This window comes from Cygnus olor, chromosome 1, assembly GCF_009769625.2.
Source record: "Cygnus olor isolate bCygOlo1 chromosome 1, bCygOlo1.pri.v2, whole genome shotgun sequence".
Lineage (NCBI taxonomy): Eukaryota > Metazoa > Chordata > Aves > Anseriformes > Anatidae > Cygnus > Cygnus olor.
In genome coordinates, this window is record NC_049169.1 from 136,417,642 (window position 1) to 136,431,849 (window position 14,208).

The 14,208-nt window shown below is 41.3% G+C and overlaps 1 long non-coding RNA gene across 1 annotated transcript; it reads left to right on the forward strand.

The window, feature by feature from the left end:
• The first annotated feature begins 378 nt into the window (after positions 1-378).
• Positions 379-6,819, forward strand: LOC121058729. Its single transcript, XR_005814321.1, has 3 exons — positions 379-480; positions 2,687-2,748; positions 3,116-6,819. It is a non-coding gene; the product is annotated as an uncharacterized LOC121058729 (long non-coding RNA).
• Positions 6,820-14,208: the final 7,389 nt, after the last annotated feature.

Here is a 14,208-nt window from a genome sequence, read left to right on the forward strand (position 1 = left end):
AACACAGTAGACAATTACTTGTGTACTTTAGATGAGCCTGTATTGTAGCTGTCAGTGGTTTCTGAACATGAGTGAGACAATATCTGCATCACTTACTAGACCAGCTGGTATAGCTGTGGGGAAAAATCAGCAGCCTTGCAGCTCACAAGCCCTTACACAAGCCTAAAAAAAAAAAAAAAAAAAAAAAAAAAAAAAAAAAAAAAAAAAAACAAGTAGTGATCCTGAGAGTAATTGCTCTCAGCTTAACTTCATTATGGTAATCCATTAGATGGGTGGAGAGAAAGGCTAATTATCAGCTCTGGGCCTGAGGGAGGATGTTGGCCAAGTAGGCAAGGGCTTCAGATCCCGGGGGACAAAGATAATTGCGTAGAAGAAACTGAGGGGTGGGATGTGTTTTCATAGGATTTTGATGTCTGGATGCTGCTTGAGATGAAACAGAAATAAAAAAAGCTCCTCTGTAGATGGCCTAAAACAAAGGAGGTGGGTAACATAGTGTGCAAGTGCTCTTAGCAGCAGTGGAAGCAAGCACATGCCTAAATTGCAACACCTGCTGAAATGGTGCCTGGGACCAGGGGGGGCAGCAAGGCTGGTGCCTCTCTTCTGTAGGCGTGTGTGCCTCCATGAGGCTGTGGAGGCTTGGGATTTCTGTTTTGCTTTATGCAGGCTCCGTTTCTCTTTATAGCCGGGCAGAGCTTCATTGTTGGCTGGGAAGGAGGAGGCTGCCCTCCCACAGCAGCTCGTCCCTTGCTGCTTGGCAAAGACAGAGGCGAACTGGGGGCAGTTAAAGGGGGGACTGCGCTTGCTGCCCTAGCATTGAAGAGGCACTGAACTTGGTATCTTGCAAACCTTATGGTACTAGTGTTTTTTGTGGGGTCAGACCTACCAGTGGGTGTTATGAGGACTCAAAAAGTGAGTTGTTGTTTTTTTTTTAATGTTTTGATATTACAGTGTTCATCCCTGTCCTATTTTAGAGTTTTGTTTTCAAATCTGGACCTTGATGATTCATATTCATTAGAGAGAAGAGTGAGGGATGCCCATCTGGAAAGCACGGAGCTGGAATTGCCTGCCCTGAGATACTTTGCCCACCCACTGGGAAAGCAGCACAGCAGGGCAGCTGCTGGTAGAGGGCTGGAGAGCACGTACCTGTCCTGAGCATAAGAGCTCCTCCTTAGTTAGAGCATGGAAAAAAAAAAATACCAGGAGTAAACCAAACTTCTCAAAAGTGACTGAAAAAACGTCAAGCAGAAATGTGAGTTTAATACAAAAGCCAGAGTGTTGCAGATGATGGCCGGTGTGCTATTTTGTGTGCTTTTCTCCTTTGCATTCTCCTCCAAGAGAACAGGAGACAGCTGCAGTTACAAACACGTTAGGTGAGACCCAGATACTAAGAACCTAAGTACATCCCATGTGGAGAGGGTACAGCGTTCTCTCTTTAAAGCAGTCTGGTTTTATTTCCTCTCTTTCTCTCTTCTGTTTTCTCTCTTTCTCTCTAGCTAACTAGAGAGATGCTAGCTTTTATCTACAAACATTGTGAGAAAAAGAGAACTGTTTAAGCTAAAAGACAGTGTTGGTGTCACAAAGAGGTGTAACTCCGTGATGGACGAATTAGGCTGAACATCAAGAGACGTAGGATTGGGCTCAGGAATAGTTGTAATGGGATTAAGGGGATTAAATAAATTGATTTATTTTTAAAACAGGAGCCCCATTGGACAGGGACAGATATATATGCAGTAGTGGACCTGTGTGATGACCTGAATGGATTGTTGCAGACAATTCCTTTGACGTGTTTAACATCTTGCATTTCTAGAGAGTGTGCTTTGCCTTCTGGTGAATGCTGTTTAGCTACGAAGGCTGTTCAAGAGTTTCTTAGGAATGACAGCCCTAGGCAAGCCTGCCACTAGCAAAACCTTGTGTACTGACTGGGATTATAAAGGAAAGGAGAAATGAATCAAGGCTCCTATAATAAGTGTAATTCAGGAAACAATACACTCTAACTTTAGACTGCAGCACAAGCCTATACTGTGGTTTAGAGTCCAAATATAATGAGGAATCACCTATAGCCTGTTCAGGGATCTCTCTTTTTCCAAAGGAACTTGGAAAAATCTGCTCTTGAATGGACAGCCCAGTCCTTCTCTGTCAGTAGCAATTTCTCATTTTCTCATGCCTGTACACATCCTATACAGAGTAATGGGCAAGTGAAGTGTCTGATTAACCTTCTTTGCAATGTCCCCAGCAGCACAGACATATTTTATTTATTTATTTATTTTAAAGTGGAACACACTCTAGTAAAAAATGATTGAGTTTAGCAGTTCTTGAGTTCGCTTTCTGGTTTTTAGTGCTTTAAATTCATGTCCACACAGCACAGATTTTTGCATGTTTGGCCTGACCACATTGCAGGTGATTCTCTGGGGGCTAGTAGCTCCCCAGCTGCTATATGTGATGCTTCACAAGCCTTATCGTCTCTCTTCCAAGAGCTGGGAAAACCTCCCACAGTTAATAAGCTGTCAGCTTTCCTACTGACTTCAGCCAAGTGGTTCTGAGGATTTTTTTGGCTAATTTTGTATATAAAAAAATACTTCTTCCCCCCACACATGCTTCCTGATACATGGTAGATTATTTTCTTAATATTGTGTTATCAGAAATTACTGACGAAGTGCAGATAGCAGTGAGCATATTGTGTTTCCAGCTGGCACTCCAGGAAACCTGGGCTGTTGGGGAGTTCCTGGTGACCCTTCTCACCTTCAGCAGGTTTGTACACAGCATTTAGTACAGTGAGTGATGAGCTGCTGTTTGTCAGAGCAGGTCATATGAGTTCATAGAAGAGGATATTTTCTTTGGAGACAGCCTTTTCCATTTTAACTTTTGCTGTCAGTGGATGCAGGAGGAGGAAATGTGTCTGCAGACATAAAGGTAGAAACTGGCAGCTCAAGAATGTCCTTGGGAGTGGACATGGGAGTTTGGGTCACTCGTATGGCTGAGCAAAATAGGTAACATTTGGGAGAGGGAAAATTTGACGGGCAGGTTTTTTATGTAAAGGATTTATTTCTGCACCTGACTTTTATGTGAACCCAGGAAGAATAGAAAACGCTCTTACTGAATCCAGGTTGTCTTTCAGATGCAGGAACAGGCAAGACTCTGCTCTCCTGCAGAGTCCCAGTGTTCTGTAGGGCAAGAGATGAAGCAATGGAACAGAAATGCTTCATAAGAGAGAAGGTATTGCATGTGGATGTGAGGCATTAAAACCCATTCAAGTTTGAGAGAGACTTTGCTACTTGTGCAGTCACAGCCTTAAAAGGGAGGCAGGAACTGGAAGAAGAAGAAGAAGAAAAAATAAGATCTGGAGAAAGCCAGGGGATACAACTGAAAAAGTGTACAGTGAACTACCAAAAAATGGAAAAGAAGAAATATTAGTCACACACAGCTTACTTCTAAATTTTAGTGTCCTAGTGAAACAGTCCTCTAAACTTCAGTAGCTCCATCACTCAACAAAGAGCAATGGAAAGCAGGAGGTGTCTCTGCTGTTTCCCAGAGGGAGGTCTTGTCTGGCTGTGCTTAGGTGCAGTCATTGGGTAGACAGGAGCTCACCAAGAGCAAGATTACAATAGGAAAGTGGGAAAAGGCAGAACAGAAAACAAAAGCAGAAGTGAAATAAGCCTGCTAAGGAACATAACAGGAGACAGGACAGAGCAATGAGATAATGAAACAGAGAATTGAACAGAGAATGAGATAATGAAATATGAATGATACAAGATGTGCAGGAGAAAGGAAATCTTCAGGGAGAAGACTGACCATGGAAAAGTCAGCTGCTGAAGAAAAAAGAGCATAATCCCAACTAAGCAGCTTGAAGAAAATGGAGTAAACAGGTGGAAACCTTCTGGTTTAAACTTTGTTTTTTAATGGTTTTTAATACCATTTTAAAATGGTATTTTAAACATGACCACCTGGAGAGCAACATCTTTTGCTCATTTCTATTTTAGTGCAAGAGAATGAAAGGTTCTACTTACTCCTGACCTTCTGTTTGTCTTGGAAGTAAATTCCCCATATATTCTGTTTGCTTGATGCATTTGTAAATGACTACCGTGATCTTTTCAGCCTAATCTTTGAAAGAGAGAATTGATGTGAACGTATTCTCTCTGGATCTGTGCCTCTGAGACGTGGAGGGAAAAATAAAGCTTTGGTGACTAAGTAAGAGTCATTTAATTGAACGTGGTAAACCAAACCACAGCTCAACACTGGGGCAGTTGTCTTTTTTTCTCAAATTTCAGTTTTAGTTTAAAATTGTGATCCCCTTCTCTAATTTGCTTCCACTTTACTCCACTGAAATTAATAGCTTAGAAATTCCTCAAGAGCCTTCTTGAATTATGTCTCTGTCCATATTCTGCCCTCAAGAAGGCTAAAGTGTTTGGTGTCTTCCTCTCATTTGACCTGGACTGAAACCTCTGAATGTGGGACGGGATCTTTCCTCTAGCAGTTAAATAGGATCTCTGCTGGCTGCTGCCTCTACAATCAGGGAAGAGAAGTGGCAGACAATTCACTTTTAAGAGCACCTATTTCTTTATCGTAGATGGAAGGCATCTGAGGTCAAGATCAGGTGTCCAGGTTTCAGGCAGGATGAATCTCACTCTGTGTTCCTGCCCCCAGATACACTGAGTAGGCAATCTCAGAGCAGATCCAGTGCATCCTGGCAGAACCAGGGATGTCTAGGAACAGGAACAAGAACAAGAAGTATATCGCTGTCTGAGAGGGACGGGGCTGCCCAGAGAGGTTTGGAGCTACTTTAACCTGGGTTGCGTGAAGCCCAAGGAACCTCATCTTGATCAGAAGTTCACCCTGCTTTGAAAAGAGGGTTGGAGCAGCTGACATCCAGGGGTCCCTTCCGGTCTGAAGTGCCCTCTGAGACTATGAAGCCCACATGTCCCTAGGGAGTACCCTGACTGGCAAGCTTTGTTGGAGAGGAGCGGAGCTGCAGAGCTTGCAGCTGAAGACACCAAACTGAAATTGAAGTTGTGCGTGTCAGGGACAGCATGGCTTGGGGGCCACTCATTAGGAAGAGAAATCCTAGATTCTAGCTTGCCACACAACTCCTTTTGTACCTTATCTTCAATTAGTCATTAAGTCTACAGCAAAGAAGGGAAACAGTCAAAATTTAGCCCAGGTTTCTTGACGTTTGTGTGACATCTGGCTGTGGAGATCTGTTACAGGAGATTTGTCCTGCCTAGTCTTTAGTCTAGGTAAGATACTCTTGTCAAGGTTCTAAGCCCTCTAGCATTAAAAAAAAAAAAAAAAAAAAAGAAATGGGGGGGGGGGATGATGAGGAGTTATCTGCATCTACCACATAAAAGAACTCTAGCAGTGCGCCCTTCTCAGCCTCTTAGTCTTTTGAAGTAAAGGGTGACAACATTTATCCTTCAGGACAGTCTTATGGGCTGCATATCTGGAATAGGTAGTAATATCTCAATGCACAGCTGAATAAGGTACCTGAGTGATGAGGCTGAATATTTCATTTGTGCAAGTTTTAGCTTCTGGCTCATACAAACTGGCCTTTTTGGATCCCTTTGGAAGGTACCTACTTTTGCTCATGACAAAAATTTACCCAGTTCTGGATTTTACTCTGGAGGACCAGGGGCCTCAAAACTGACCATGAAGCACCAAGGTTTTTGGTCAGACCCGAGCTTGAGAGCATGGCTTCATGTTCTCCATCCAAAAACAGAGACCTACCTAAGAGGTTTCTGTTAATCTTCTCCTCATGGAAGGTGCTCCAGTGTCAATTGCACCAGTCCTGCTCCTTTTCTTTTTTCATGAGTGACCTTTCAATACTACTGCAGTACAATCTATAGCATGTCTAACCATAGCTAACATTTGAATCATATGCTGCAGCATTGGAAAGTTGTGAGAAAAAGGAAAATAAAATAATAATACGCAGTAATATCAATTTTTTTGAGTACAAGCAGATCCTTCCTTCCTGTACACCAAGGGCAAAATTCAAATTTCTTCAGAAAGAAACATTGATGATTAAAGGCTTGTTGGCAGTAGAGCCACAGAGGCTAATTACGAATTCTCTATGTTGTACTCCTCACTGCTCATTCAGATAGCTGGCTGGCATCATGGAAAGACTGTAACATCCTAGATCAAGAAGCAAGGAAGGAGAAGATTCAAGGCTTGAATATAACACATCTTATCAATTTATAAATGGCAAGTCTTGCCATGGAAGTAGACAGAGCATAATCTGATAGTGGGATTGTTTATTTTTTTTTGTGTATATTTTGGCCATGGAACATACATCCCAATGACAAAAGACATTCAGCAGTTCTTTAATAATGGATGTCTATGAGTGCCATACATGGGCTTCTGGACATCTGAAAGCTTACCTGTTTCTTCCTTTTTCTAGCTATAAAAGTTGTTTGTGTACATAAAGGACATAAAACAACACAGTTATCTTCCCTATAGACAGACTGATTTTGTAGAAAGGTATCTATGGCATGTTCCAGGCTGTGTTAACCTTTTTGCGTCTAAAAGACAACTGATCCTTCTCACCCTCCAGCAGGTTTGATGCTCAAAAAGAGTTTGATACTTTTATGCTGTTGCAGTCATGTGTGACAGTAGGACTTTCTATTCTGAAGCTCCTTAAAAAGAGCATATTGCTATATTGCTTCTCACTTATGAATTCATAGCACAGACATAATGGATGAGACTGGATAAAATACTTGCCCAAAACGGGAGCATTCTTGCATAGCAACAATGGGCTTGTGAAAGAGCTGAGCTGCCTTAAAGGTCCATTCTCATGAGAACAGCAAACTTCAGCCTTTGAGAAACAGTGTTCTATTCAGGGTTTCTTTTCTAAACCTGTTTCCCCTTTTATGCATTCTCACAAACATACAGATTTTGTCTCAGAAAAAAAAAAAAAAAGCACACTGAGAGCACACAGTGTTCTTTCATTGCTAAAAAAAAAAAAAATAAAGCTGAACACCTATCTGTATGGATGCCAAACAGCAAGGACAGCCGTCTGTATTCCAGTCATGTTTCCTTATTGTTTGTGCTCTCCTGCCCATCTCCAGAGCACAGGAGACTGCTTAGGGGGATGTAATTCTGTTTAAAAGTCTGTCACTGTGAATTACGGAGGGGAAAAGGCAAATCACAGGGTAGCACACCCGTGCTTTGGTGCCAAAAAAATCCCAGATCTTTGTAGTGTCAGGAAATAATTTGCAGTGAATACCCAAGTTCCCCCTATGCTGTTTTCTTGAGGCTAGAAACATGCTAATGTTTCTAGAAATACACACTGCATGTTAAAGGTACATTTGGTAAGAGAAGTTGGCACTTCCAATTTCTGCCACTGCCAAATTTTAGTCCTTAGACCCCATGTACAAACAACCACCTCACATCCAAAATGATCGGGGCTACCTGTTTTGTGCAAGGTTTCCTCCGGTGATAGAGCAGCTACCTTAGCAGTTTGTTTTCCTTGGTATTTTTTCCATCCTGATTCAAAAAATTGCATAACTGTGTTGTCTTCAAGAAGTAGGATGTTTACAATATAAAAGCAGAAGAGCCTGGGGTGCTTTGGGAGACTGGAGGTCACATTTAAAATAACTTGCATGTAAAATTATTCAGCAAAAAGTAGTAGCCTGAAGTGAGTGGCTGGTTCAGATACTCTCTAGCACAGTCAAGCAGCCCAGAAGAATTTCTTCTGGTCTTTTTTAGAACTGTCACTGATCCTTGAAATGAGACCATTCCTGCTTGTATTTCTGAGTTTTGTTCAGAAAGGTCCCTAAGGAAGAGATCAGCAGAAAGCCAATGCACCAACAGAATTACATGCTAATCCTCAGAGCGGCTCAGCAGAGGGATGGAAGTGAAGAATACAAAGTAAGGAATATACATTATGCTGGCTCTCTGCACAGTAACAGATTTGATTCATACAGAAGCCTTACAAGGGAGCAAAGATTCAAGCAACAACCTCACTCCCTCATTAGCTGAAGAATGATTAGCAGAAAAAGTCAATTCAAGCCAGTAGAGAAATTGCCCAGAAAATGCCAAAGCTAATGGTCTGTTGGACAGACAGACTTAGCCAAGACCTACAAGCTCTTCATAGTCACAGATCCCTTGTGACCATTAAATTCCCTAAAACTTTTGAAATATGGGTGGCAAACTTAGTGAGGAGAAATCTCTTAGTTAGAAAGGGCTAGTAATGGTGGCAGAACCATCACCCATCTGTAAGTGTCACGGTATCATTTCAAAGTAGAATCTCCCTTTTCGAGTAAGATGGTGCTGCATGATGTGAAAGGATTTGTAGAAACAGGATGGAAAAAAAAAAATCATTTACTTCTTGTTTTTAAGTAAGTTTAATTTGAAGGAAATTCTTTGTCTCCATGTAATAAAAGTGACTGTTCCTTCCTAATATTCCACAGAACCTAAATTGGATTGATGTTAAATGATTAAATTTGCCAGTGAAGGGGTTGCCCTTCAATTGTCTGCTGGGAGTCTCTCCACAGACTTGTGTTTTGCCCTTCTTATGTCCTTTCTGTCCAATCTGCAAAAAGAACCCCTTATTTTACTGTCAGATTTACAAATTAAAACAACTTTGCCACAATGCTTGTGGTTCCTGGCTGAATAGGGCTCTGATTAGCTGGCTGTGTCTGGCCTTACCGCCACAGCACAAAGAAGGGAAGACAATAATAATAACAATAATAATAATAAAATCTCTTTCTTATACCATTTGAAGAGGAAAAAAAAAATCAGTGAAAGTGAACTTCACAAAAATGATTAAAAATGCCACAAAGAGAACATTTTTCAATCTTTTTTTTCCCTAACTATTCAATTTTTTTCATCCAAAATCAAAACTTTTTTTTTTTTTTTTTTTTGTCTGCATGGCCTTAGTGCAAGCGCAGTGAAAGAAGACAGTGGTTTTGTGGGGGGTCTTTTTTAATATTTTATTTTTATATTACCCTGTTCATGCTTTTTCATGTTTCTGTCTTTGAATTTTGCTTTCCTGGAGGGTGTGAAGAATGCAGAAATAGGGATAAACTGAAAGACATGAATTTAAATTTGTGTTTTTAAGAACAGAACCAGAAAGAAAAGAAACATTTAACAAAACACCAAAGCAAAACAAAACAAACAAACAAACAGAAAAACAAATACCACCATCAAAAAGCCAGTTGTATTTAAAATTTTCTCATCTTTACAAATGCACTGACAGGAGTGAACCATCCTTTGGCAAACTCTCTCGAATAGCATTCAGTATACCTGAAACGCTCTGGAAACCCTTCTTTTTCTCTTCATGCTTACAGCAATCACTTCTCTTAATTCCATAATGTTGACATTTTGTTGCCATTTCAGGTTTTCATTTTGGGTGCTTAAAACTCTCACTGATTTGATATAAGTTAGCTTCATGGTTTTCAGCAAAATCAATACTGATCCCCAGCAGTTAAGCATCTACTGCAGTTCTCTGAAGGGCACTTTTAATAATGTTTTATGTTTTAACATGTTTTGAGCAACATCCAAAGTGCTTTTACGGGGCTGGTTGCAGCTAAGAAACATTATAAATAACTTTATATTAATGCTGCATAGAATTGAAAAACATCAGACACAGAAAGGCTGAAAGAGAAAATTATTTTGATTTGTGTCTTAAAAAATAATTTTAGGCCTCTGGAAGCAGAAATTATTCTGCATCTCAGAGACAGGCTTCAGCATTTGGAGAAAAGCACAAGATTGCTGTCTAATTATAAAGGACTGTGCTTGTACCATTTCGCCCATTTGTTATAATCAAAATCATTAAACTAAATTAATTTAGCATTGTGCCATTTTGTCTTGTTAAAATCTATGTCAAGAGAATAAACAAGAGAATTAATTCATTTACTGTTGTACCTTATAAAAATGTTTCTACCGCATTTCATGTGATGCAGAAGCACCTGGCTCACTGGTAGGAGACTGCAGTGCTCTGGGTGGCTGCAAAACGCTGTAGGGTTGGTTGAGAGAGACCTTTATAGAGAGAGAGCGTTGCAGTTGAGAGAGGCTGTATAGTGACATGGTCACCCAAATACACAGGACAGGAGTTGCCTTTGGCCTCCAGGGCATCTTCTGTTTGAAGAGAGTAGGGAGCCAAGGAACAGCACTTCATAGCTGTCATCTCTAGATCACTAGGCAGCTGTTGTTATTTACAGAGTCACCCAGATATTGAAAATTTCCCTTTCTGCTTTCCCAACCCCTCTCCAAAAGCCCCAGTAGTCAAAGAGACTTTTTGGAAGTAGCGTCTGCAGACTCTGGTTTGCAGCTGCACGCAGGTGCCCGTCTCATCATACAATCATAGAAGGAAACACCAACGTCCAGGAGAGGCCTTTCTGCTCCCTTCACCCCAGTTAACTTGGGTTACAAACACTGGTCTTAACCACCTCTTGGTGGCTGCAGCTTATGGTGAGAAGGCAAGTGCTTCAAGATCTCCTCAATCCAGCACAAGTGGCATGTGTTGCATATTTCCATGGTGGACAAGCAGAGGCTGAAGGACCTTTCCATCTGCACCTTCCCACTGGTCCCATCAGGCTGGTCCTTGGCTGCCAGTACAACCAGCCCCATATTCTCTCCTTTGCAGCTACAGAGCACGTGGGTAGCTCCGGAATTTTTACAAGGTTAAATACGTCCACTGAGACAGTCTCTTAAACTACAGACATTTTTTATTTAATCATCATGTTTAAATATCTCTATGCCACCCATGCGCACAGATTTTCATTACACTTTCAATGGGCTAATAACCATTCTGTGTCTGTGCCCTACTTGTGCACATTTTGCCAAATAAAATGCCAACTGGCACTGTTTGGTCATTTCAGATGCAAAGGCAGATGTCTGCTCTTGTAGGCAACATGGCTGGGCACTCTTTTTGTGTGTGTGTGTGTGTGTGTGTCTGCGCTTAGCCACCCTTTTTCAATGATACAGGAGTATTTTTCTGAAATGAAGCTTGGCTTCCCTGCCCTCATGAGCTCCCTTTCATAAGAGAGCAATGAGATTCCTAATGAAAGACACCAAGCCTGTGTAACTACAGGAGAAATATGCTGGGTTTTTCATTTTTACTTTTTCATTTGGTCTGCCAGCATGAATATTTTTGTCTGTTCTCCAATCACCTAAGAAGCTTTCAATGAGTGCACTGTGTATGACTTGATTATTATCCTATTATTTAATTGATGTTTGATTGAAAGTCATAGCGCACTTTTATTCTTTCTGTCTGAAAGAACTTTCAAGAATTGCTCTGTGAAATCCTTTTCTGTACACGCATCTCCTTGGCATGCCTGAGCTCGGTGTTGGCAGCTGGTCATGGCAGAACATTTCCCCACTGTGCTGGCAGCATCTGACAGCTCCAGGATCTTGGGGAGCATGAGGAAAGCAAGCCTGTTCCCTGCAACACTGGGATCAGGGACCACCAGCTGGGAAGGCACACACATGCCAGTGCAACCCATAGGTCTTCCTCCAGCCGTGTGAGAGGATGAGGATGGGCTTCCTCTCTTCTTCTGCAGGCCTGCTGCAGCTGGATCAGGCTCCCTGGCACAACACAAGCTGTCACAGCACCCTGGCCTCTCACAGCACACGTCCTGAAATCTGCTCCAGACGATCAGCAGAGGGAGGTGAGGAGTAAGGAGGGTAAGGCAAGTCGTGAGGGGCACCCTGCTCCCCTTGCTCCTGTCCCAAACACAGTCCTCACTTGTCCCTCTGCCTTTTATCCGCCTCCCGTCTTGTGACCCCTGCTCCTTGGACTTGGTCCCGTTCCCATCCACTCCTCCTCCTCCCCAACAACCTTTGTTTCTTTTCCATCAGCTTTTTGTTGCCCCAGTTTCACCTCCTCTCCCCTCTGACTGTGAGTCCTTTGACCACAAACAAGGCTGGCAGAGGCAGCATTTACACACAGATTTAGGCAGAGCATAACTAATATTTCATATTACAGATATTTAATACAACATACACACAGATTTATGTTTATATTTCATATTATTTTGACATATGCAAAATAAACCAAAAGGCCCTCAGGAACCTTTTTCTGTAGCCATTATCCTTCCATTTTCTGTATTCCTCTCCCATCTGTCATATGTAAACATGAATTACAAATTCTTTGGGACAAAAAGTGCTTCATTTTATTTGCCTATTGGCAACAGCAATATTCTGGGTGAGGAATGAATAAGTAATTATTACATTTTTTATTATTATTATGGAGTGAGCAATATTTTTTTTTCTTCGGAATACAAACAATCAGGTAAAAAATAAATGTCCTTTGCTTTCTGTAATGCCTCTGGAGAGCTCCTACAAGACTAATTTCCATCTGTGGAAACATCTAATCTCTATTAGAGGGTGTTTTTCTTTACCACTTCAAGAAAAAAAAAAAATCTCATAAAGGGATATCTCCTCTGCAATTAGAAAAACATATTTTAAAGAGTAGACATATATTTAAAAAAAAATCCTGTTGTGAGTGGAATTGAAGATAAGTTAATAATCTTGTATTCTGTGTCTTTTCTGCTTTGTTCTAAGAAATTCATCTCTCTCTAGATTAATAACAAGACAAGAGTTAGACATGAGATAATTTACCACATCATTTATTTACACATTTTAATGAAGGAAAGATCATAGAAGCATAACAGAGCTGAAGTTTGTTGTCAGTTGGGTTGGGAAATGTATATAAATTCCAGGAACAACTTAGTCAGTACCGACACTATTTTAATTTTAAATGGAAATTATGCAGCTAACAAGTCGTATCCTGTCTTCTCACCACTGTTGATCTGCAAAGCAACAATTCTAGAGGGCATAATGCGAGATCTCACAAAAAATACTTTTGAAAAATAAAATCTGATGTGTGATTCTCCAACTTTAGTTTTAACTGCACTGCTGCACCTGTATCAAAAATTTTGAAAGCCATTTCATTATGCCTTGAAGATTCCATTTTCTTATTTTGCAATCAAATAGCATGGACCATAATCTTGATTTATATCAAGTCATTGCCTTTTCAGTGGAAATATATCATCATTCAACTATTTCATTGCATGCTTGACAGCAATAGGATCACTTTGGATAAAGTCACGCTGACCCACAACGGCCTTTGCAATGTTTGGATATAAAGATTTTGTATTTTTTTAAATACATGCTTAGAGATATTAATTTTACAGAACCAAATAGAGAGAAAGATTCAGGAGACACGTGTTGTTGAGCAAACAAGATGAGAGATGAAGGTAATGTTTTGTACAGTTTTCTACCTCCATACCATGGAGGGGTAGAACAAAGAAACATGGATGTCCTGCTTCCTGCTCCCAGCACTGCTTCTGTGTTTCAACATAAACAGTCACCAAAACAAACAAAAACAAACAAACAAACAAACAAACAAAACTATTGGAGTGGTTGGAGTAGACAGTAAGCAAGTGCCCAAACCTGGCTGGGAGCCATTGCTTCCTCGCGTGCCTGGAGGAGCCCTGTATCCTCCTGTGCAGGCTGAAGCAGCCCAGAAGAGTACGCAGCCTCCTGATACGGACGCTCTCCTGGGAGGAGGTGGGTGCAGGCTGGAAGCCTCTCGGGATGGGGTGGGAACTGCTCTAAGGCATTTTGAAAGATCCCTGTGTTACGACACTGAACAGATGGTGCATGAATCATCCTCTTTCCCTTTGCAACAAAAAATATACCTGTAGCTGCACTGGGTGCAGATCCGCTGCGACAGATACATCTTGGGAACAATTATAGGACCAGTCCTACCAGGATTATGGTATGGAGGAATGCATGCTTTCTGGACTGCAGTTAAGTTTAGGCATGAACATAGTGTTGAGATGCCCAGTCCCATCAAAACTGGAGCATTTCTGGACATGAAACAAGGCATAACTCTAAAACACACAAGGTGCCTCCAGGGTTGCCTGGTGCTTTTCAAGATTACAAGTTTGGATGTCACTGTGCATCTGTCTCCACATTCCTGTGTTCAGGGGAGTGCGGTGGAGCCAGTCAATATGTCTCTACCTAGGTGTAGACATGCCCTTGTGTATCTAGGGAATGAAAAACTTGCAGATAGGCAGCATCTGAGAAAGCTTCAGAGATTTAATATATGAGTGGTTTGGTACCCATGCTCTCTGCATAGCCTTAACTGCCGTGTGAAATGTTTACTAAGGGCCATTTTTTCAGAGACTCTTGTGAAAAATAGCTCCACTTTAAGCTTTTGCCCTGTCCTTTTGATTCCCACAGGGATCTTTGTCTGTAACAAGTTACTCT